Source organism: Bos indicus x Bos taurus, chromosome 13 (genome assembly GCF_003369695.1).
Source record: "Bos indicus x Bos taurus breed Angus x Brahman F1 hybrid chromosome 13, Bos_hybrid_MaternalHap_v2.0, whole genome shotgun sequence".
Taxonomy (NCBI): Eukaryota; Metazoa; Chordata; class Mammalia; order Artiodactyla; family Bovidae; genus Bos; species Bos indicus x Bos taurus.
The window spans coordinates 59,459,429-59,484,434 of NC_040088.1; the positions used below are offsets into that span (position 1 = coordinate 59,459,429).

Below are 25,006 nucleotides of genomic sequence, written 5' to 3' on the forward strand. Positions count from 1 at the left end.
GAAGCGACTTAGCAGCAGCAGTAGCAGCAGCATGTAGTTTCTTTGCTATTCAATTGATGGATGCCTGTTACAATGTAGATTTCAATTCAGTCCTTTAAGAATGTGTTCTGAATTTCTTCCAGAAAAGGCTACATTCAGTAATATCTTGTCTCCCAGCTCCCTGGAAAGGTAATAGAAAGCCTCCAAATGGGCAGTGCTTTGTATTGGAGGCCCGACTCAAATTCACTGATCCTCAAACTTACACATTAGAATCACCTGGGAAGCTTTTGAAAGTCCAGATTTCCAGGCAGCACCCCTGACCAATTAGATTGGAATGTCGGTATGAGATCCAGACAGAGACTTTTTTTGTAAACCAGTCGAATTTAGCAGTGGTGGGGTTGTATACCAACTTTAGTGACACTAATGTTAATAAGTTCTGGTAAACCCCTACCATCAGACCAGCCAGACACAGTCTTTTTAAAAACTTCAGGTGATTCTGGAGTGAAGCCAAGGTTATAAACCACTGCTCTAGACAGAGGTCTTACCTGAATTTTACAACCTGGCCTTCCATGGAATTCTCTGATATAAAATGTGATTTAATGAAATAATTTTTCCTTACTCATCTTCCTATTTAATTTGATTTTTAATGTGCTGTGCTCAGCTGTGTCTGACTCTTTGCAACCCCAGGGACTGTAGCCCTCCAGGCTTCTCTGTCCATGGGACAGCAAGGATACTGGAGTGGGTTGCCATTTTCTATTCCAGGGGGATCTTCCTGACCCAGGAATCGAACCCGAGTCTCTTGTCTCCTCCAATCGCAGGTGGATTCATTACCACTGTGCCAGAAGGGAAGAGTCTAGAAAACCTAAATAAATAGAACAAAGCAGCTATTAAGGTGAAGTTCATGTGATTTCTTTCTGCTCATTCCCCACATATTTCTCTCATGAGCCATCTCTCCAAGCTTAGAATAAAGGCCAAAGTAGGTAAAAATAGCAATGAATGGTCCCCACTATCTCATTTCATGACCTTTATTGTTAGTTCCTCTTTTTTTGAATTTATTTTTATCTCTTTACTTGCTATAGAATTCTTCTACCTATATGGATACAATACTGAATTTATTTTATGATTTGGGACAGTTCAGTAACAGAGTTGGTGAAGTGCGTGTTAACTCTATAAGCAAAAATAAAAATTAGTCATTTTAGCATAATATGACCATCCTTGGGATTTAACATTTTTTGTGTATGTGGTTTACATCCTTTTTTCTATAAATGTGGTATATCACATTCATTTTTAAAAAAAGTTTTATTGGAGTACAGTTGACTTACAATGTTGAGTTAAAATATGTACATATATCTATTCTTTTCCCATACAAGTAATTACAGAATACTGACTAGAGTTCCTGTGCTATACAGCAGGTCCTTGTTGGTTATCTATTTTATATATAGTAGTATGTGTATGTTAGTCCCAAGCTCCTAATTTATCACTCCCTATTATTTCCTGATGTTGGCTCTGCATGTTTAGTGACCAAGGATGTTTTCAAAGTCCTTGGCAAATTTTTCTAGAGAATTAGTTAATACTATGGACAGGGAGGCCTGTCGTGCTGCGATTCATGGGGTCGCAAAGAGTCGGACACGACTGAGCAACTGATCTGATGTATCTGTGGTTCTTTTTATTCAACTTCATTAAAACTGAGCTATCAATTCTAAGTATTATCCAAAATGTGAATGAACACTTTTGTTGTCCCTTGATCTGAGTCAGTGTAGACTGTAAAGTTCTCATGAAAATGGTGACCTCTTATTCACACATGTATTCCAGTGTCAGTAGAGCACCTGACCCAGTCATGGTCCTTAAATGAATCAATCAAGGGTTAACAATGAATACGCAAATAGACAATGCTTGGATGCAAACAGCTAGGCACTTATTGAAGTCAAATCAGAGAGAAGATCCCAGATAAGGCCGATGGTGTATGCCTACAACCAGTGCATGATTTTCAGGGAAAAAATCAAAGTTCAGGCAAAACATCCACAATTTCTAGTCAGTTGTCAATGGAGGTGATTATGCAGTCATAAATGAACATCTCTGAGTAACCGTGACATGCTGAGAGTAGTAGAAAGTCAAAGTGAGTGGCATGCATAAATCAAATTAGATAATTTCATGAAAGATGGAGATAACTGTGATTTAAGTCCCTGAGAAAAGCTCCGTGGACTCAAGATAAGCCTTTAAACACAGGCAGGATTTAGAGATGGTAGGAGAAGAAGAGTAATCCAAGCTGGAAAACGGCAGAGGTAAAAGACTGGAGTTGGGGGTGATCTGGGAGAGCATGAAGAGGCAGCCAGGAGAGGGATCAAGCCAGATCGGAAGTTTCTTGGCAGGGAAAATAGAGCAACAATGTGTGTGTGTGTGTGTGTCTATCTGTCTGTGTATCCACGTGTGTTTCATGTATTCTGATATTTGAGTTTCTTAATAATTTATCTGGTAGAAAATATGCAGGTGAGGAACCAGAAACAGTTTATTTTTCTGTTTATTGCTATGATAATGGTAATAGTAACAGTTTATCACTATGATAACCTACAGGTGATACACATCTGTAAATGAGTATAGCTAATAAGAACTAGAAAGAAAAGGTATTAAGATGAGGAGTCTAGGGCTTCAGCACTGGTGTTCCATGAAACAAGGAGAGGGAAGAGGCAAAGATGATTCTAAGGTTAAAAAAATCTAAATAATACTCACCAAATTAATAAGAAGATGAGAGGAAAACACAGATCTCTCAACATTTTAAGACAGCATCTAAAATCCTCTTGTTAGGAATATGAAGACAATCTCAGGTAAACAAACTGGAAGCAAAGATCTGTACATTTCAGTGATCAGCTCTTGAGAAGATGTATCAATTACTAGGTAATTTTAAGCAGACATTTGATATAATTTATTTTCAGAGGCATAGATGTACATTATCATCAATGCAATTAACTTCTAACCGAAAATATTCATCCCAATCTCTGACAAGCTTTCTAATATGATCAGAGAAAAAAAGGTTTTCAGTAGGGCAGTCATGTGTATAACATGTTCTGAAGATTTATATCATCCTTGAATTCATAGGCCAAGGTACATCTTTTAGTAATCCAAATAAAACACAACCAGAAGGGGAAAGAATAGTAATACATTTCTGTATCAAACACACATTCTGAATAAATTTTATTTGTTTTAACTCTTTCAGATAGTAAAATAGATGGAAACATCAGTACAATATTCTTCAGTGGGGCAATAATAGATATCCTTTTTAAATACTCCTAGCAATAATGTTTCCAGTTACTTATCACAGCAGTCATGAATAGCAACTACTTACATCATTCAGTAGTTGTGGTAAACAGTGCCCGTGTTCTCTGAATAAAAAGAATGAAGTCATTTGATCAGATTCTTCTATTTTCCCTTATCTGGTTCTTTACTCTTAAGCCATCTCACTAAAATCATCCTCCAAATGTTTAACTATCTATTCTCTACCCATATTCAAAGATCTGGTCAAATATAATTTCCCTTTCTGAAATTCAATTGCACTTGCTGTCTTTTACATCTTGTCTTTGTTCAGGCTGCTAAAACCCAACAGTCATAGACAGGGCAGCTTATAAACCACAGAAATTTATTTCTCACAGTTCTGGAGGCTAGGAGTCAGAGATCAGGGTGCCACCATGATCATTTGAGGGTACCCTGTGGGTTGCAGACTTCTCACTCTCCTCTTGTAGCAGAAGGGGGAAAGAGCTTTCTTGGGTCTCTTTCATAAGGGCACTAATTGCTTATGGGGACCTAATTACATCCCAAAGCTTCTGCCACCTAATAACCTCATCTTTGGGATTAGGTTTCAATATATAAATTTTAGAGGATCATATTCATCCTTTGTTGTTGTTTTGTTGCTCAGTTGTGTCCGACATTTGCTACCCCATGGACTGCAGCTCGCCAGGCTCCCTGTCCATCACCAACTCCTGGAGCTTGCTCACACTCATGTCCATCGAGTCAGTGATGCCATCCAACCATCTCATCCTCTGTCATCCCCATCTCCTCCCACCTTGAATCTTTCCCAGCATCAGGCTCTTTTCCAATGAGTCAGTTCTTCGAATCAGGTGGCCAAAGAATTGGAGTTTCAGCTTCAGCATCAGTCCTTCCAATGAATATTCAGACTCATTTCCTTTAGGATGGACTGGTTGGATCTCCTTGCAGTCCAAGGGACTCTCAAGAGTCTTCTCCAACACCACAGTTCAAAAGCATCAATTCTTCAGCACTCAGCTTTCTTTATGGTCCAGTTCTCACATCCATACATGACTACTGGAAAAACCATAGCTTTGACTATATGGACCTTTGTCGGTAAAATAATGTCTGCTTTTTAATATGCCTAGGTTGGTCATAGCTTTTCTTCCAAGGAGCAAGTATCTTAATTTCATGGCTGCAGTCATCATCTGCAGTGATTTTGGAGCCCAAGAAAATAAAGTCTGTCACTGTTTCCATTGTTTCCCCATCTATTTGCCATGAAGTGATGGGACTGGATGCCATGATCTTTGTTTTTTGAATGTTGAATTTTAAGCCAACTTTTTCACTCTCCTCTTTCACTTTCATCAAGCGGCTCTTTAGTTCCTCTTTGCTTTCTGCTATAAGGGTGATATCATCTGCATATCTGAGGTTATTGCTATTTCTCCCAGCACTCTTGATTTCAGCTTATGCTTCATCCAGCCTGACATTTCGTATGATGTACTCTGCATATAAATTAAATAAGCAAGGTGACAATATATAGCCTTGACATATTCCTTTCACAATCTGGAACCAGTCCATTGTTCCATGTCAAGTTCTAACTATCGCTTCTTGACCTGCATATGAATTTCTCAGGAGACAGGTAAGGTGGACTGGTATTCCCATCTCTTGAAGAATTTTCCACAGTTTGTTGTGATCCACACTGAAAGGCTTTAATGTAGTCAGGGAAGCAGAAGGAGATGTTTTTCTGGAACGCTCTTGCTTTTTCTATGATCCGATGAATGTTGGCAATTTGATCTCCGGTTCCTTTGCTTTTTCTACACACAGCTTGAACATCTGGAAGTTAATGGTTCATGTACTAGTGAAGCCTGGCTTGGAGAATTTTGGGCATTACTTTGCTAGCATGTGAGATGAGTGCAATTGTGCTGTAGTTTGAATATTCTTTGGCATTGCCTTTCTTTGGGATTGGAAGGTAGTGATGCTTCCTAAGGCCCACTTGACTTCACACTCAAGGACGTCTGGCTCTAGCTGATATCCTGGCTCGATCATGGTTATCTGGGTCATTTTTTCCTTGGAAGGAAAGTTATGACCAACCTAGACAGCATATTCAAAAGCACAGACATTACTTTGCCAACAAAGGTCCATCTAGTCAAGGCTACGGTTTTTCCAGTGGTCATGTATGAATGTGAGAGTTGGACTCTAAAGAAAGCTGAAAGCCGAAGAATTGATGCTTTTGAACTGTGGTGTTGGAGAAGACTCTTGAGAGTCCCTTGGACTGCAAGGAGATCCAACCAGTCCATCCTAAAGGAGATCAGTCCTGGGTCTTAATTGGAAGGACTGATGTTGAAGTTGAAACTCCAATGCTTTGGCCACCTGATGTGAAGAGTTGACTCATTGGAAACGACCCTGATGCTGGAATATATTGAAGGCGGGAGGAGAATGGGATGACAGAGGATGAGATAGTTGGATGGCATCACCAACTCAATGGACATGAGTTTGGGCAGACTCCAGCAGTTGGTGATGGACAGGGAGGCCTGGCATGCTGCGGTCCATGGGGTTGCAAAGAGTAGGACACAATGGAACGACTGAACTGAACTGAAGATCTTTTTTGTGTAGTTTTTCTGTGTATTCTTGCCACCTCTTCTTTATATCTTCTGCTTCTGTTTGGTCCATACTGTTTCTGTCCTTTACTATGCCCATCTTTGCATGAAATGTTTCCTTAGTAACTCTAATTTTCTTGAAGAGATCTCTAGTCTTTCCCATCCTATTGTATTTTTCTATTTCTTTGCACTGATCACTTAGGAAGGCTTTCTCATCTCTCCTTGCTATTCTTTGGAACTCTGCATTCAGATGGGCATATCTTTCCTTTTCTTCTTTGTCTCTTCTTTCTCAGTTCAGTAATACCTCTCACAGTAGTTTCTGGAAATTCTCTCCTTTATGAATACACAGCTAGAAGCCTGGGAGAAGAGCCTCAGAGCTTTCATGCCTTTCCACCCTTCTCCAAGGCTTCCAAGTACCCTTGATGTGGCTCCTAAAATCCCTAAGTAACATTAGTTCCTCTGAGCCAGTGTTCTCAAGATGTGCATGGGCATAAGGGGCTTTGTTTTTCAAAGAAAATAAAAAAGCTTCCTTAGGTCTCTAGAGAAAATGTGCCTTTGGTTCTCTTCCAGTAGGCGTCCCTGGTGACTCAGTGGTAAAGAATCTGCCTGCCAAGACAGGCAACATGGGTTTCAATCCCTGGGTTGGGAAGATCCCCTGGAAAAGGAAATGGTAGCCCACTCCAGTATTCTTGCCCGGCAAATCCCATGGACGGAGGGGCCTGGAGGGCTATAATCCATGGAATCTCAAAGAGTCAGACAGGACTTAGCCACTAAACAACAACAGTGTATTCTTAACAAACAATGGAATAATTAATTTTTTGAGTTGTACTTTAGGAGTTACCACAATTAGGAAAGGCTTGTTAAAAGCCCGATTCTTCTTTTCTAAACTCACCCTCATCCTCCTCCTGCCCCTGCCTCCTTTCTTGTTTCTTAAACCAAACACTTGCTGGGTTTTGCGCTCCACCCCAGGCCTGACAAGGAGATGTTCCCTTGCAGAACAGGGACCATGTCAGAAAGCACTTTTGTGTTGCCCATAATCTTCAGGGCCGCCTTTCCCTCGGTGACTGTTCAGGACTATTATTTAGTTACATTTAATTGGGCTGGAATAACCCTTTGTGAAAAGGAGTGTCGGGGGATGGGGATGCAGAAGCCTCTCAATACACCTTCAAATGTAGGTGGAAAAGGAGAAAAATGAATGTATTAGGGGATAATTCCAGAAAGTAGGAGGGAACAAAGGACTCGAAGAACAAACAGGCTCTGAGAGAGTCCTATGAAAGCAGCATCCGCGGATGACTACAGAAAGGAAGAGACGGTGATTATCCGAACAGGCAAAAAGGCTGGCGTATTGTCCTGGCCGGGTGCCAGGTGCACGTGACACTCTGGCGAGGATTATCAGAGCTTTTCTGCTGGAGCAGGGCTCGCATGTGTGCTGAGAATGTGTTCTTTCTCTGGGCTTGAGGTGACAGACAGCCACATCACACACCATCCCTTTTTCCATCTCGGTTCCAGCCAAGCAATAAACCCAATCATCACCCAGTCTGTCTCACCCGTGTGGTTTCCCCAGCCAGCTGAGCAAAATATTTTCAGAATGTGGAATGTAAACAAGGTTCCCACTGTTAGCAATTCTGTGTCATTTACTTGTGGTTATCTTATTTTCCTTTAAGTCACATTTAAATTCAAAAGATTGCCAGCCTGCATGATGCATGTAAACAAATCAGAAATATAGATTAGAATGGCAACTGATTAGTTAGCAGTGGAAGTGTCTGTGTAAATGGAAGAAGAGGGGAGAAAATCTATTATGCTCCTGGGATATTGCTTCTCCACAGGAAATTCAATTGTGAAAAGGGCTTTAAAAGCAATGACTTTAGTCATCTGGGTTTTCTACACACTGGTTACAGTAAATGCTAATAGAATACCTAGGCAGAATCTCTGCTGGTACTCACGTGATGCAGCTTCACGAAGAGAAACAGGGAGCTGTTCTGAGATGGGGGGGGGGGGGGGGGGCGGGGAAGTCCTGGGAATCTGCCTTCCCAGACGGTGATTGCAAAGTGTGTGTTTCTCATGCTATCAAAGAGGTTTTTCAAGAAAACACAATTTCCTAGGTCCGTTATTTCCTATTTGAAAGTATATGTCTACCATGTTTGCTGCTAAGTGATAAAGGTGGCGGGGACCTTCTGCTCTTTACAGAGAATCCAAGTCAAGACTTGCCTTCATTTATACATTTGCTCTGAAACATACTCTGTCTTCCGAATCAATAGGGAGCTTAAATGAGGCATAACAATTGTGTTATTTATCCATAACCTATAGGATCAATGTGTTCCTGGCACAATGCCATGACTTATACATTTTCTAAAAGCCTGTTGACCCATTATAGTTACCACCTTTCTGGTATTATTTGGGAGCCGATAAGTTAACATAAGAATTTGCTTTAAAAGACATTTCTTTGAATCTTTCATGATACCTTCTGAATCGGGGTTAGGTAGCAATGCTGGGGTCACAGAAAAGTTGGGCAGATGTACCCCTGTGAACTCACCACATTCCATCTTCTCTGGCTTCTTCCTCCTTCATCTAAAAGTAATGTTTCCAGCTCACCCCATCAGTCACATCACACTTTCTCAAGTGACGTCAGCTGTATCAAGACTCATAGAATAATCTTCCTCAGAATACAGAATAAAGCCCCGTGGAATGAGGTTGTGTGCCTTACAAGATTAGGCACCTGGAGAATTAGAGGAACAATCGCCTTGAACCACAAATTATTTGGATCATTTGGCAAAAGGGAAAGCGACTTCCTCTACCAGGCGAGTTTTGAAGAAGTTTTCATCTGAGAAGAAGGGGATAGCTCCTTAGTTGTGTTAGGAGATTGGAGAGAGATAATCCATGCTTTGGGTTGAATGGCTGTACGGATAGGTTTTGGCCCCACACCTGAGTACTCTGACAAAGAAGTGTGAAAGTTCATTGTCATCAAATAAAGCCCAGAAACCAAATAAAACCTTCCTCCCATGAGACAGATGGAAGTTTAATATTCCCACACCTTTCTGATTCCTTTTATTTGATTTTTAAAAGTTTTTTTATTGTTGGCCGTGCCGGGCCTTTGCTGCAGCGCGCACACAGGCTTTCTCTAGTTGCAACATGCAGTGGCTTCTCACTGCAGCACGAGCACTGGAGCTGGCAGGCTTCGTGTGATGCATGGGCTTTCTAGTTGTGGCATGCTCGGACTTAGTTGCCCTGCGGCTGTGGAATCTTAGTTTTCCACCAGGAATAGAACCCATGTCCCCTGAATTGGAAGGCGGATTCTTAACCACTGGACCGCCAAGGAAGTCCTTGGTTCCTATTAGAAACTTAGATGCAACTCAATCTCTTGTTCATTTGCTCTGAAAATAAATCATTTATGATAAGTTATGGAATAATGATGGTCAATCTCATGGGAATATTTTGCTACACTTTTCTACGTTCTCTGTGTCTGCAGTCTCCTATTTTTCCTCTGCACAAACCTCTTCTAATTCCTTTTAGTGCATGCATGGACAATGTGGAAGCCAGACTTTAATTAGGCATCTGCTTTGAAAAGCCACATCTTGAGCATTTTTGTGAGAACTGTTTTCATTGTGAATAATTCTTACTGAGAGAAGAGTCTTTCTTGATCTAACTTGAATTTCCTTGATCTAAATTAAAACCATGCTTGCCCATTTTACTATGAGGAGAAACATTTATTCCTCCCACTCAAAATTCCAAATTGGCCCATGAAGGAAGAGGTATCTACCTACACCCCTAAAGAGATATTGGAGGAAATGTTGAAAGGCTTGACATTCATCAGGCCATGTTTCCCTCTTATGAATGGTCACCGTGTCCTGTCTGGCCTCAATTCTCCCTTCCTGGATGGACAAGAAGGACCAGTGCTCTCCTCTGCTTTCTGTCCTCCAAAGGTTACAACATGCACTAAATCCCACCCCATGCCTCTCTCCCCAAGGGAACTCTGGGGCCTGAAAATCTTCAAGGAAAGGAGTGATGATCCTCATGTCAGGCCCAGATTATAATCACTTTCTTTAACACACTTCTGCTGGGTTGGTGGGTGGGAATATACACAGGAGGAGAGTCTTTCATCATGTTTAAAAAATGTGCCTCTTGGTCCCTGTGTAGTCATGTACGCTAAGTCACTTCAGTCATGTCTGACTCTTTGCAACTCTGTGGATTGTAGCCCGCCAAGCTCCTCTGTCCATGGGATTCTCCAGGCAAGAATACTGGAGTGAGTTGCCATGCCCCCCTCCAGGGGATCTTCCCCACTCAGGGATCAAACTTGCATCTCTTATGTCTCCTGCATTGGCAGGTGGATTCTTTACCTCTAGGGCTACCTGGGAAGCCCATTGGTCCCCATAAGATAGGTCTTCTTCTTAAAGAATATATTTATGTATTGGCTATGTCAGGTCTTAGTTCTGGTGCACAGGCTTCTCTCTCAATGTGGGGTTCAGGTTCCAGCGCATTCAGGCTTAGTGATTGTGGCACCCATGCTATGTTGCTCTGTAGCATGTGGGATCTTAGTTCCCCTGCCAGGGACTGAACCTACATCCCCTGAATTGGAAGGTGGATTCTTCACACTGGACTGCCAAGAGAGTCCCTACTGCTGCTGCTATGTCACTTCAGTCGTGTCCGACTCTGTGCAACCCCATGACAGCAGCCCACCAGGCTCCCCCATCCCTGTGATTCTCCAGGCAAGAACACTGGAGTGGGTTGCCATTTCCTTCTCCAATGCATGAAAGTGAAAAGTCAAAGTGAAGTCGCTCAGTCGTGTCCGACTCTTAGTGACCGCATGGACTGCAGCCCACCAGGCTCCTCCGTCCATGGGATTTTCCAGGCAAGAGTACTGGAGTGGGGTGCCATTGCCTCTAAGATGGGTCTTAATTGAGTGTATCTGCCAGAGGCTGGAGGAGAGAGTGGTCTTAGGCCCTGCTGTGGTCTGAATGTTTGTGTCCTTCCCAAAAATTCATATGTTGAAATCCCAATGGCCAATGCAATGATATTAGGAGGTGAGGTCTTTGGAAGGTCTGGAGAGTGGAGCTGTCATCAATGGCCTTAGTACTCTCATTTTGAAAAAGACCCAAGTATCCCTTTCCGACATGTTCAGACACAACAAGAAATCTGCAACTTAGAAGAGGACCCTCACCCAACCTTCAGTTCAGTTCAGTTCAGTCGCTCAGTTGTGTCCGACTCTTTGCGACCCCATGAATCGCAGCACGCCAGGCCTTCCTGTCTATCACCAACTCCCGGAGTTCACCGAGACTCACATCCATCGAGTCAGTGATGCCATCCAGCCATTTCATCCTCTGTCGTCCCCTTTTCCTCTTGCCCCCAATCCCTCCCAGCATCAGAGTCTTTTCCAATGAGTCAACTCTTCACATGAGGTGGCCAAAGTACTGGAGTTTCAGCTTTAGCATCATTCCTTCCAAAGAAATCCCAGGGCTGATCTCCTTCAGAATGGACTGGTTGGATCTCCTTGCAGTCCAAGGGACTCTCAAGAGTCTTCTCCAACACCACAGTTCAAAAGCATCAATTCTTTGGTGCTCAGCTTTCTTCACAATCCAACTCTCACCACCATACATGACCACTGGAAAAACCATAACCTTGACTAGATGGACCTTTGTTGGCAAAGTAATGTCTCTGTTTTTTAACATGCTATCTAAGTTGGTCCTAACTTTCCTTCCTTACTGGCAGCCTAATCTCACACTGACAGCCTCCAGAACTGTGAGAAATAAATTTCTGTTGTTTATAAGTCACCTAATATGTGGTATTTTTGTTTTGGCATCCTGCATGGACAAAGACAGAATCCAACACCTAATATCTGTGTATTCTCCTTAGAGATTACTGTTCTTATAATTGAATTACATGCAAAATAAGACACTTGGAGTGATCCAAAAAGGAACACACCCTGATCTCCATCCTGAAGAAGTTTTCAGATTTCTCTCTGTTGGTTGAATGATTCCAGGAACCTTCCTATTTCCTGTAGCCCTTGTTTTATAAGATGGTAATAATTTTATAGATTCCTTTCTGGACATCTCTAGTTTCTCAACTGTGATTCTGAGAGTGTATAGAGTATGCTAATAAGGTCCCATCAAAATGAAATAGTACTCTGTCATTTTACAGAGTCAAAGCTGTGCATTTGTGTTAAGCTTTAAAAATATAGTGTTCTTGCCTGGAAAATCCCAGGGATGGGGGAACCTGGTGGGCTGCAGTCTATGGGGTCGCACAGAGTCTGACACAACTGAAGCGACTTAGCAGCAGCAGCAGCAAACAATGGATACCACTTTGGCTGTTCTGGGAGCATCTGCAAGTGGATCACACTCTCTGCCAGGTTCACACCTCTGGTGTCATTAGCTGGGAGCAGATCTCCCAGCCTCAAACACACACACGGCATGAATCTCAGCACTCAGCCATCCCCTCTTGCTGTTTAGTTCAAGGACAGCACAGGTCAGGGAGCCAAATTACCTAAGAAGTTAGATGAAATGTCATTGTCAGTTCAAAATGTGTTGACCTGTGTTGTGAAACACAGCAGTGATTCTGACTGAACCAGAGTCCTCCTGCATCCCAGGAAACCCCCTTTACTGCCCTGATACTCCCTCACTTCCCTGAAACACAGGGTATACGTTTAATCATTTTAAGTGAAAATTTTGTGAGCGTGGGGCTAAATTCAAGCCCAACAAAATGATGTATGCCTAGGCACTTGGGGTGGGACAAGAAAGATAAGGATTATCAGAAGCAGAGAGAAAATCTTTGGAAAAAGATTGAAAGAGTTTTTGGTTTTTTTTTAAGGCAACTTTTGATTACTTTAAAAATTTAGCTCAAGTTAACTTTAATATTAACTAAGCATTCTGTCCACTGATATCGGGTTTTCCTGGGGTATAACTTGAAGCCTGTTGTATTCCCAGTGTGCCCTGTGGGTGATACCCTACACAGGAGCTGCATAAAGCACGCTTTGGTTTTCAAGAGGCTGCAGTTTTATCTAGTTGTGTTCTCAAGCATTGCAAGGGCATTGTGTTCTGGTCCAGGTGTGTTTTAGAGCATTGCAAGTTCTGGCTTTTATCCAACTCACAAAGGAAGCGCTGACTCAAGCAGCTGCAGTTCTTATTTCTAGGATCACCTCTTTGCAATGACCAGGGCCCTCTTTTCAAAATGAAAATAACAACTTGGGAACTATACTATGTTTTCTTCTTTTTTAAAATCTTGAGATTCTTGAGGTCTCTTCTGATTTCTCAAAATTTGAAGTTAATGAGCCTGCTTTAGTCAATATTCCAAGTATCTGTCATTTAAACTCTATCATCTCAAACTCCTCTTCCCAGGAGTAGGTCAATATTAACAGTTTTGTATGTATATTTCTAGATCCAGTTCTATGCATTTTTTATTGTGATAAAATATGCATAACATAAAATTTACTGTGTTAACCACTTTGAAGTATATAGTTCAGTGCATTATGTACAAAAAAGTTGCGTGCTTCTGGATTTCTGTGTCATCCTTGTGCAGCGACCATGCCAATCTTCTCTGTGTGGTTCCAATTTTAGTCCATGTGCAGCTGAAGCAAGCACTCTATGCAATTTTAAATGTGCATGTTCCAACGTTATAAATGTAATCATACCATACTAAGGAAGAAAAAAGGAAAAAAGAAGGTGAAAGACAGACATGCCTGGTAAAACAAAAAATTTGTGACCAGCAGAAATGCAGAAATGTGAAAAGAACTCTTCAGGAAGGAAAATGATAACAGCTGGAAATCTTAATCCACAAAATGGAATGAATAATGCCAGAAATGGTAAACATGTGGGTAAATGCAAAAGTGTTCTTTCACCTGCTTAATCTCTTTCAAAGATATCTGAGTAAAGCAGACATAATAAAGTGAAGAGTTTATAATGTGCAGAAGCAAAATGTGTGACAACAAATGCAGAGGGCCAAAGGAAGAAGGCAGAGGTGTCCTGTTGTGAGGTTCTTACAAGTCACATGAAATGATGAAATATTATTTAAAGGTAGACTGTGACTAGTGTGATTACTTAAATGACCCTAGAGCAACCACTAACAAAGTGTTTAAAGGAGATACAGCTAGTAAGCCGCGCTTCCCAAGTGGCAACGTTATAAAAGACTCTTTCTGCCAATGCAGGAGACGCAGGAGATGCTGGTTCAGTCCCTGCGTCAGGAAGATCCCCTAGAGTAGGAAATGGCAACCCACTCCAGTATTCTTGCCTGGAAAATCCCATGGACAGAGAAACCCAGCGGGCTATGGTCCACAGGGTCGCAAAGAGTCAGACACGAATGACTGACTGAGCACACACAGAGCTAGTAAGCCAGTGTGCCAAGTTGCTTCAGTCGTGTCTGACTCTTTACAACCCTATGGACTGTATAGTCCACCAGGCTCCCTGGATTCTCCAGGCAAAAATACTGGAGTGTGTTGCCATGTCCTTCTCCAGGGGATTTTCCCGACCCAGGGATTGAATCTGCGTCTCTTATGAGATTGAATCTGCGTCTCTTATGTTTCCCTCATTGGCAAGTGGCTTCTTTACCAGCAGCAGCACACGGGAAGCCCTAAGTAAACCAGTAGTGGAAATAAGAAAGAATCATGAAAAGACTCAACTACTACAGATGAATAAAGAAACAAAGGGAAACAAGGACAAAGAATAGATTAGGACCAACGGAAAACAAATGACCAAGTAGTAAATTTAAACCTAATCACATCAATAATAACAGTGAATATAAATCGTCTAAACAAGCCATTATTACATAGATCAAATCATTATGTTGTACACCTAAAACTAATATGTTATATATCAAGTATAATGCAATTTTTTTTAAAAAGCACTCCATTAAAAGACAGAGATTGTCAGATTGGATAAGAAAAATAGAGACCCGACTATATCCTGTCTAGAAGAAACTGACTGTAATATAAAGATATGAGCAGGTTAAAAACAAAGGGCAATTTTTAAATTATCTAAAAATTTTACAAAAGAGAGTAAAAAGATAAATCCATGCCACAGAAGCACTATGTAAATATCATCCACTGGCTATATGGTTACATACATTGTAGAAAACTCTAAGGAATCTACCAAAAAGCAATTAGAATTAAGTGGATCAGAATTTGTAAAGAATTCACAAAATAGTAATAGGACAAAGACAACCTGATTTTATAAATGGGCAAAAGATTTGAATAGACACTTCACCAAAGATATACTGGTGGCAGATAAACACAAGGGGGAAAACACCCATCATCGATCATATTGGAAATGCAAATAAAACCACAAAAGGTTATCACTCTCCATCCTCATAATAACCACAGTTTTTTTAGATGGGCAATATCGAATGTGGACAAGGATATGAAGCAACTAAGGCCCTCATACACAGCTGATAGAAATGCAAAGTGGTACAGCCACTTTGGAGAACTCTTTGTCAATTTCTCATGAAGTTAAATATAGATTTACCATATGACCTAGAATCTGCTTCTACGTATTCACCCAAGAGAAATGAAGATGGACATCCACATAAAGACAGCAATGTTCATAACTGCTTTCTCCATAATAGTCTGAAAACTAAAAACACACTACTTGCTGTCAACAGCTGACTAGAACAAATTATAGACCACTCCCTGGCAATGTAAAGGGACAAACTCTTGAGATGTGAAATGACATGCCACACTGAAATTGGGATTTGTTCTTGTTCTGTCACTGCCTCCCTACCATACACACACACACACACACACACACACACACACACACACACTCACACACCCCTCTGCCACTATATACCCCTTGAGATCAGGAACTGTTTCCTCTTCCTTCTTATTCCCAGTGCCTAGCACAGAGCCTGACCTACAGTGATTGCCCAGAAATTATGTATTGAATGAAAGAATATTATTGCTGTTCAATGTTCATGATGTTCTTTTTTTAAAAAAATATTAATGTATATAATGGGCTTTTTCAAACTTATTTCTTTGGCTGCATCGAGCTTTAGTTGCGGCTTGTGGGCTCTGCATTCCGTCATGCAGGCTTCTCTCTGGTAGTGATGCAGGGGCTCAGGAGTTGTGGCTCACAGGTTTAGCTGCCCTGAGGCATGTGGGATCTTAGTTCCCCAACCAGGGATCAAACCCGGATCCCCTGCATTGGAGGGTGGATCCTTAACCACTAGACCACCAGGGAAGTCCTCATAATGTTCTTATTAATGCCAAGTCAGCCTGCATATTTCTGAGGGCTTTGGGCTCTTTTCTCGTGGATTCTGTTTGATGAAGCACACACTCCACTTTGACTTCCAGATGCCTGGTCGGCAGAGTTGACAAGGGCAGTAATGGAAGCTTCTGCACTCCTGCTCCAGCCTTTCCTCTTGATCCTCAAAGGGTTGGAGCCAAGGTTTCTTCCATTCCTCCTTTGGGTTCAGGCGCAGCGCCAGCCTCAGCCCCAGCATTTGAATCATATGCTCCTTTGGCCAAGTTTTAAGAGCCAACTTGCACTTTGGCTGTTGCAATATGTTCTGACTCCTTCGCGTGTGGTTTGGGCTCATTGATATTCAAGAACTTGCAAACAGGAGACCTGTCTCACCGGGAGGCTGGGCAGTGGATGAAGGGCCACTTCCTGGTCTCCCTATGGTGTTGGCCAGGCTGCTGTGCCCACTAAAAATAGCCCAGATGCTCCCAGAGGAATTCTTTAAGCCCCTGTCCAGATGGAACAGATCTTTCTTCATTGAGCTTTGGGTATTTTGGCCTCCAGAGATGAGTACCCAGAAGCCCATGTCACCCTGGAAGATACTAACTGCATTTTCACTTCTTGGGGCCCCTGATATGTATTCGATTCAGTTAAAACTGTGTTCCCAGGTCCAGTGTTATACAGCAGCTGAGAAGGAACACCAGAGCAGAGAGTAATGTCCACGGTGGCAGAGGTTGCTGCAGTTCCATGGGCCAGCAGCCAAGGAGATTGCTTTTTCTTGGAATAGGTTAATATTTCTGCTTTTTATTTTCCTGGTTAGGTCATAGACTCATAGTACAAGCATGTCTTTGCTTCCCTTAGTTTAGCTAAGCCGTTTTCCAGAATAAGCACTCTAGCTCCTCAATTGTATACTGTTATGTCACATGCGTGTGTATATGTGTATGTATATGTGTGTGCAAATAATGTAGGGGTCTCACCTAGACCAGCCACACTTTCAGGGAGTTCCAACACATGAGGTCCCCCTGCTAGTTACCGTAAAATTGGAGTACTAGAATTACTATCTTCAGATTTATAGTACATGCTATGTACTAGGCACTTTGTTTCATACTTTTCAAGGTTTATCTGCTTAAATCCTTATGAGGACCCTGTGAGATAGGCCAGTCTTAGCCCCACTTCACAGATAAGGAAACTAAGGTTAATCAAGGGAAGTAATTTGCCCAAAGTCACACCTGCAGAAGAGATGGAGCTGATTTTCTTTCCTTCTTTTTTAAAATGTATATTTGTCTACTTATCTGGCTGTGTTGGGTCTTAGTTGTGGCACGTGGGATCTTCCTTGCATCATGCAGGATCTTTCGTTGTGGTGCACAGACTCTCTAGTTGTGGCTTATGGGCTTAGTTCCTCTGAAGCATGTGGGATCTTAGTTCCCTGATGAGGGATTGGAAGCACATCCTTTGCAATCCAAGGCGGGGTCTTAATGATTAGACCACCAGAGAAGTCCCCTGATGAAGCTGATTTTCAACCTCAGCAATCTGGCTTCAGAACCATGATTTTTATTGCCACATGCAGAGACTGATGGGTCAGCCCTTGGAATAACACCATTAAATAAAGAGTGTGGACAGCAGCCAAGTCTAATTTTATATTGTTGGACATAGATGAACTCCCTTCTGCTCAAAGCTAAGGGCCCAAGTGTCTGGACTCTGACTTACAGCACTGGTTAATTTTGTGCCGATGAAACAGTTTGGTGTTTCTCCAACATCCTCCAACCTAGATGCACAGGAACTTGACCAAGGTTCCTTGATGTGGGAAGGTGGTAATGTTTTTTCTAGGAGATTGTGAAGAACTGTAACTCTGGTGGGAAGGTAGACCTCCTGACTTCTGAGAAAGCAAGGGTGGCAGCCATTCCTTTATTTGGTCATCAGATATTTTTAAGCACCTCTTTTGTTGGGGAGAGAAAGGCAGCAACAGACCCTGCCTTCATAGAGCCTACCATCTGGCAGAGAAGATAGCAGTTCAACGAGCAATTGCAGAGACGTGCCTTGAGAGCAAAGCTATAGACAGAGCTGGGAACTATGGGTGTGTGAGCCTGGAGGACACTGTCTCCCATTGAGAATTCACATCAAAGTCAAGGTCGGGAGACTGGAAAGGTACAAAGGCAAACTCCAGGATCAGCCCAATGATGAAGAGAGGTAGATTAAGAACACAAGGGGGCTGAGGAGTGCTTCATCTGTCCTCCTTCCAGGACATTTTAAGTGACCACCAAAATATGTTGTGAGCTCTCGTGGGCACCAGAGCAAAAGACCTGGGAAGTTTCAGGGTTCTGGTGTTTCTGCTGGTATGCTGCAAGGGAACACTCTTGCACTGTTGGTGGGAATGTAAATTGATAGAGCCACTATGGAAGACGGTATGGAGATCCCTTAAAAAACTAGAAATAAAACCACTATATGACCCAGCAATCCCACTCCTAGGCATATTCCCTGAGGAATCCAAAATTGAAAGAGACACATGTATCCCATTGTTCATTGCAGCACTATTTACAATAGCTAGAACATGGAAGCAACCAAGATGTCCATCAACAGATGAATGGATAAAGAAGTTGTGGTATATATACACAATGGAATATTACTCAGCCATAAAAAGGAACACATTTGAGTCAGTTCTAATGAGATGGATGAAACTAGCACTATTATACAGAGTGAAGTGAGTCAGAAAGAGAAAGATAAATATCATTTTCTAACACATATATATGGAATCTAGAAAAATGGTATTGAAGAATTTATTTACAGGGCAGCAATGGAGAAACAGACATAGAGAATAAACTTATGGACATGGGGAGAGGGGAGGAGAGGGTGAGATTAAAAAAAAAAAAAAAACACCAGGGTGCTGAGGAGCTCCTCGTCTGTCCTCCTTCCAGGACATTTTAAGTGACCACCAAAATATGTTGTGAGCTCTCATGGGCACCAGAGCAAAAGGCCTGGGGAGTTTCAGGGGTCTGGTGTTCCTGCTGGTAAGCATGAAGAGCCAAGACATTTCTTATTCTCATTGCTAACATCCACCACCCTGCTAATTGGCTTTGATCTGTAGAAACTTGATTACATCAAGCCATTGCTAAAAGAAGTTTCCTTTTTTCCCCTAAATATCAAAGTTTGTTTTTTTTTTCATATATTGGATCTGCCATCCTCCCAGGGAGAGTAATTCATTTTCCAGAGTTGACTTGTTCTAAGAAGTAAATTTTCATCCATTTTGAAAGCCTACCACAAAGTGACTTGGCAAAACCCAGAGAACAATTGCAATAATTAAAGACAGCATTTCAGGTTTTCTCCCAACTTTTCATCAAGTGCTCCCACAACAGAGGAGAGTCAAACCCTTGCCCCTGGGAAGTTTGGAACATCCTTACAGCTCTCATAAATTTCTTCGAAGTTTTTTGTTTTATTTTGAAATACCAACATTAATGAATTTTGCAATTAACTCTGTAACATATGCAATTATTTTAATATGAAAACAGTATATTGCAGATGAAATGTTGCCATTTGCAACAACATGGATAGACCTTAAAGGTAATATGCTAAGTGAAATAAGTCAGACAAAGGAAGACAAATACCATGTGATTTCGCTCACATGGGGAATATAAAAAACTAGTACATAAGTGAAAAAACCCAAACAAACATAGATACAGAGGACAGAGGAGTAATGGTGACCAGAAGGAAAGGGGAAAAGAGGGAGTGAGAAATAGGTAAAAAGGATTAACTGTACGGTGACAGGTAGAAAGGAAAACTTTGGGTGGTGAGCATGCTGCAGTGTATACAGAAGTGGAAAAATAATGTCGGACACATGAAACTTACATAATGTAATAAATCAAACTTACCTCGATAAAAGACAAGACAGACAAGCTGTATTTGCCTCCAAATCTTTGACTAGTTGATGCTCCAGAAAAATGAGCAGGCTGAATGCTCCAGGGCAAGAAAATCCTTCTCACTTATTTTCATTACACGGTGCTCTTTTTTATTTTTTGACCATAAAAACCACCAGTAAGTATAAAAAATTTATAGTGAAATTTGAAAATATTCCACAACACTTAACAATGGTTTCCTCACTACTTTGGGCTGGAGATCACAAATTTAACCCAGAAGGCTGAAATTCATCCTAGATCTCTTTGAATCTGTTTTTATTTATTTATTTGGCTGTGCTGGGTCTTGGTTGTGGCATGTGAGATCTTCGATCTTCCTTTCGGCATGCTAAATATTAAATTTTGGCATGCAAACTCTTAGTTGTAGCATGTGGGATCTAGTTCCCCGACCAGGGATCAAACCTGGGCCCTCTACATTGGGAGCGTGGAGTCCAGTTTAGCCACTGGACTGGTTCAACTTAGCCACTGGACCACCAGGAAAGTCCCCTGTTTTTGTTTTTAATCTTTACCATGGGGACAAAAATGTTTGCCCCAAAAGATTGTTACAAGGACTAAATTGAATCAGCATATGTAAAGTATTGGGAGATCAAACCAGTCAATCCAAAAGGAAATCAGTCCTGAATATTCGTTGGAGGGACTGATGCTGAAGCTGAAGCTCCAATACTTTGGCCACCTGATGTGAAGAACTGACTCATTGGAAAAGACCCTGATGCAGGGAAAGATTGAAGGCCGAAGAAGAAGGGGATGACAGAGGATGAGATGGTTGGATGGCATCACTGACTCAATTTTGAGTTTGAGCAAGCTCCAGGAGTTGGAGATGGACAGGGAGGCCTGGCATGCTGCATTCCATGGACATGACTGAGCGACTGAATGGAACCGAACTGAAAGTATTAGGCAATGGACTTCCCTGGTGGCTCAGACAGTAAAGAATTTGCCTGCAATACAGTAGACCTGGATTTGTTCCTTGGGTTGGAAAGAGAATGGCTACCCACTCCAGTATTCTTGCCTAGAGAATTCCATGGACAGAGGAGCCTGGTGGGCTACAGTCCATGAGGTCACAAAGAGTCACAGTTGCTCGGTCACAGGACTGAGCAACCACTTTCACTTTTTTCCAAAATATTAGGCAATAATGGATACCCCATAGAAATCTGTTTCTTTCCCGTAGGTACATCTCAGTGCAATTTAGACAAAATTCAAAGAAAAAAATCAGTCTTGCTAAGTCCAGGAAAGTCAAAATACTTAACATTTAAAACAGATGATCAAGATTGGGGAAATTTCATTTCTGTTTTCAACTCCTCTGCTAACAATAAAAAATTTATTCATTCTTCCTGTGCTGTGGCCTTACCATCCAAAAGTCACAGTGGGAATTCTGACTCCTTATGGAAATAAACGGATGAAAGACACTTTACACATACATCAGTGACTGCCCCGTGTATCATCCTTGACCATGGTTTTCTAAGTTTGATGGGCCCCATCCTGGTAGAATGAGAATTACTCTCCTTCTAGGAACAGAAGAGAAATACAGGGAAAGTGGGTAGCAAACCTGCCCCAGGTGATTAAGTGACCCCTGAGCTGGCCATGATGGGGACATTAACAGCCCTGACTTCCACATGTCACAGAGACCAGTCCATCTATGTAGGCTGATGCTAGGATGGAAATTTGGAACAGATAGTCAAAGGCTCCCTGAGCAACTTTTTTTTTTTAAATTATTGAACAAGAAGACTGAAAAAAGTGAAGGAAAAATGTCATTGGACCTCCAATCTCTAACTTATAAATTCTGTATCATCAAATGACATTTAAAAGAAGAATCAATGATCATATATGATTAAAATAAATGTACATGTTCTGTTTTTAAAAAGTGCTATGAGGCCTAAAATGAGTTATGTAATGCAATAAATGAATTCAATAGGACTGTGAATGAGATAAACCTTCCTATTACAATTTTTGCACAGTAACTTGTAATATGTTATTATTTTCTTATAAACAATCAGGGAATTTTTAATTATGTGGGTATAAGTTACTGAGAATTATTTTTAAAGCCATATTCCCTTAAAATAAATGTGCTAACTTTAACCATATTAAATGAAGGACTGTTGCAAAAGATTCATTAGACAGTGTTGCAAAAAACAAAGCAAAATCCTCTAAGGCACACTCCTCTTCTTACCTTGGTAAAGAGAGGAAAATATTGCATAAATTACTATGATGCCCTGAACAATGATTACATTTCTTTGATAAATATGATAGATGGAAATGGTCTAGAAAACAATAAGCTGAATATACAGAGTGACATTTTATTGTGCACATAGAATTCTCATTAGTTATGGGTTAGATGTATTTAGACCATACAACTGTCGTTGGCATTTTCCTTAATCTATTTTGCTCGTTTACTGCCTTCATAATAACCACAGCGCCCTGCAAGTAGAGTCTCACAAATTTAATCTTTTCCTATTCGATTGCGTTTTCATATTTACAAGGCTATTTGGAAAGAAGAAGACCAGAGGAAAACTTAGATGCCAGATTGTCACATGAAATTAAATCTGTGTCCTTAAAAATGAAATGGTGCAGTCAGCGCGTGGCTGTGCTCTTTGCAGAATTAGATCTAGCTTTGTTTCTGGTTTTTCATGTTACTACAAACTATTTCTCGGTGTCTGGAAACTGCCTTTCTCAAATGATCTGTGCCATATTTCATTTAAATTGCAAGACAGGATAATCGTCTGTAGCTCACTAACATTTCTAGAACAATTGTGTATATAGCTACATCGGCTTAAAGACAGAACACTAGCTCCTATCAGTAGTAAGAGACAGATAGAAAATGCACTATATTTCTGCATAGCCATCTAAGGCTGATGTTAATTATCGAGTACAGTCTTTTGTCTTGAGTTGAGCTGTTAACACTTGAAAATCTATTTCCTGAAATTGGCTTCTTGTTATGAATATCAAGGCAAGTGAATCTCAAATAAACATAGAGGAGACAGAACCATTTTAATTTCCTTAGAGTCACAATCAGATGGTTATTTTTCCCCATTTGGCTGCACCGGGTCTTCGTGGCAGCCTGAAGGATCTTCCAGTTGCAGCATTTGAATTCAGTTCTGGCATGTGAGCTCTAGTTCCCTGACGAGAGATCAAACCCAGGCCCCCGGCATTGGGAGCATGAAGTCTTAGCCACTGGACCACCAGGGAAGTACCCAGATGTTTCATATAATGTTGGGAATGATGTGAATTTGTTGAATGCCCCCTATGTGCCAGGCATTGTGGTCGAGATTTTTCATGATTTCTTTCCTTTAATTGGCAAAATTGTACAAAGTAAACACTCTTCTCCCCATTTCACAGATGAGGAAATGGAGGTTTTGTGTCATTGAACAACTTGCCCGAGGTTATACAGTCAATAAATGTTGAAACAAGGATTCAAAATGAGACATTTTGACTTCGGCTCTCACACTCTTAAACTGCTATTCTACCTCAAAAATGTTTTTTTCTGGGTAACTTTGAAAGATACATCCCATGTATTAAAAGAACATAAATTTAGAGCATGTGAGAAAGAGAACAGTGAATAGAGAACAGGAATGTCAATGGAGCCAAAAATTAGGCCAATACATGAAGTGGACAGGATTCATTTAGCTTGAACCACAGTTTTATTCTACACCTTCTAGCATTCTTTGCAGAGACCAAACCCAATGACGGGGCCTATATTATCAAACCAAACCAATCGATCAAGAGAAGCACAAGTGTTCTTAATAGTCAGATGATCAAGACAGGCTCTTAAAGATCCTCATAAACAGAACTCCATGTAATGAAATGAAGCCTATTTTCAATAGCATCCTTATAGTAAATGTGATGGTGCATTTTGCAGGACTCTCTCTCACCGGTCTGCCAACACGGGCGAATAGCACAATTCATTTAAAGCAATTCTCCAGAAGACCAGCACCACACAGTCCAGATATCCCAGGGCCATCAGCAAGACTGATGGGCACTCATGAACCAAGCAATTTGCTTTTGAAATAGAAAGCTAAACTGAAACACAAATAATAACTTTACTGCTTAGTTTTCCCTCATTAAAGATAACAGCTTTTTGTCTGTAGTTGTGATATATATACAATATTTTTCAAGAAGTACCAGTGATGAAGCATAGAATTGATATTTTAAGCAAGGGGGAGTTAAAAATAGTGTGTGGTCACTGGGAGTTCGATCCCTTGGTCAGCAAAGCCTCCTGGAGAAGGAAATGGCAACCCATTCCAGTAGTCTTGCCTGGGAAATCCCACGGATAGAGGAGCCTGGCGGGCTACAGTCCATGGGGTTGCAAAAGATTTGGACACAACTTAGTGACTAAACAACAACAACCTTTACAGGTATTCATGACTATTGTTGTTGTTGTTCCTTAGTCACTAAGTCACGTCAGACTCTTTTGCAACTCTTTCCTTCTCCAGGGGGTCTTCTAGGACCAGGGACTGAACCCAAGTCTCTTGCATTGGCAGGAAGTTTCTATACCGCTGAGACACCAGGGAAGCCCTTTAGAAACACCTAATTGTTTACACCTACTGCTACACATTCCTCTCTTCATTTGTCCATCTCTTCCATGTGACCATGGCAGGAAACACTGTGGAAAATCATACGGAGTTTCTAGAAACCTGAAGATACAGAAGTAGACAAAAAAGAAGTTATAAAAATCAGTTGAGGGTACTTCCCTGGTGGTCCAGTGGTTAAGAGTTCAACTTTTAATGCATGGGATGTGGGTTCGATTCCTGGTTGGGGAGCAAAGAGCCCATGTGCCTCATGGCCAAAAAACCAAACCCTAAATCAGAACTAATATTAGAACGAATTCAATAAACACTTTGAAAATGGTCCCCATCAAGAAAATCTTTTTTAAAAAAACAGTCAGTTGAAAAAAACCCTACTTAGGAGATTGTATCATAAGGTCAAATTTCAAGACAAAGCTGACCTTTTTAGTAATCTTTGTTCCCAGATTATTTTGCCCCACACTATCTGAATTGTTTCATGTTACCTTGTTAGACTACCAAAAAAAAAAAAAAAACCAGGAGAAATGGTTTGGGGCTAGCAAGAATCCTCTTCTTAAAAACTACAGTTTCTTCTAGCTAAGTTAATGATTTTTGAGCCGTTCCTATGTAAATATGAATTA

The 25,006-nt window shown here is 41.2% G+C and overlaps 1 long non-coding RNA gene and 1 other non-coding gene across 2 annotated transcripts in view; one reads left to right on the plus strand and one right to left on the minus strand.

Annotated features, from left to right (window-relative positions):
- LOC113903591 overlaps positions 1–25,006 on the plus strand; it is a 331,888-nt gene that overhangs the window by 301,107 nt on the left and 5,775 nt on the right. The gene's annotated exons all lie outside the window — the stretch shown is intronic.
- LOC113903774 lies at positions 13,273–13,378 on the minus strand. Its single transcript, XR_003514311.1, has one exon. It is a non-coding gene; the product is annotated as a U6 spliceosomal RNA (small nuclear RNA).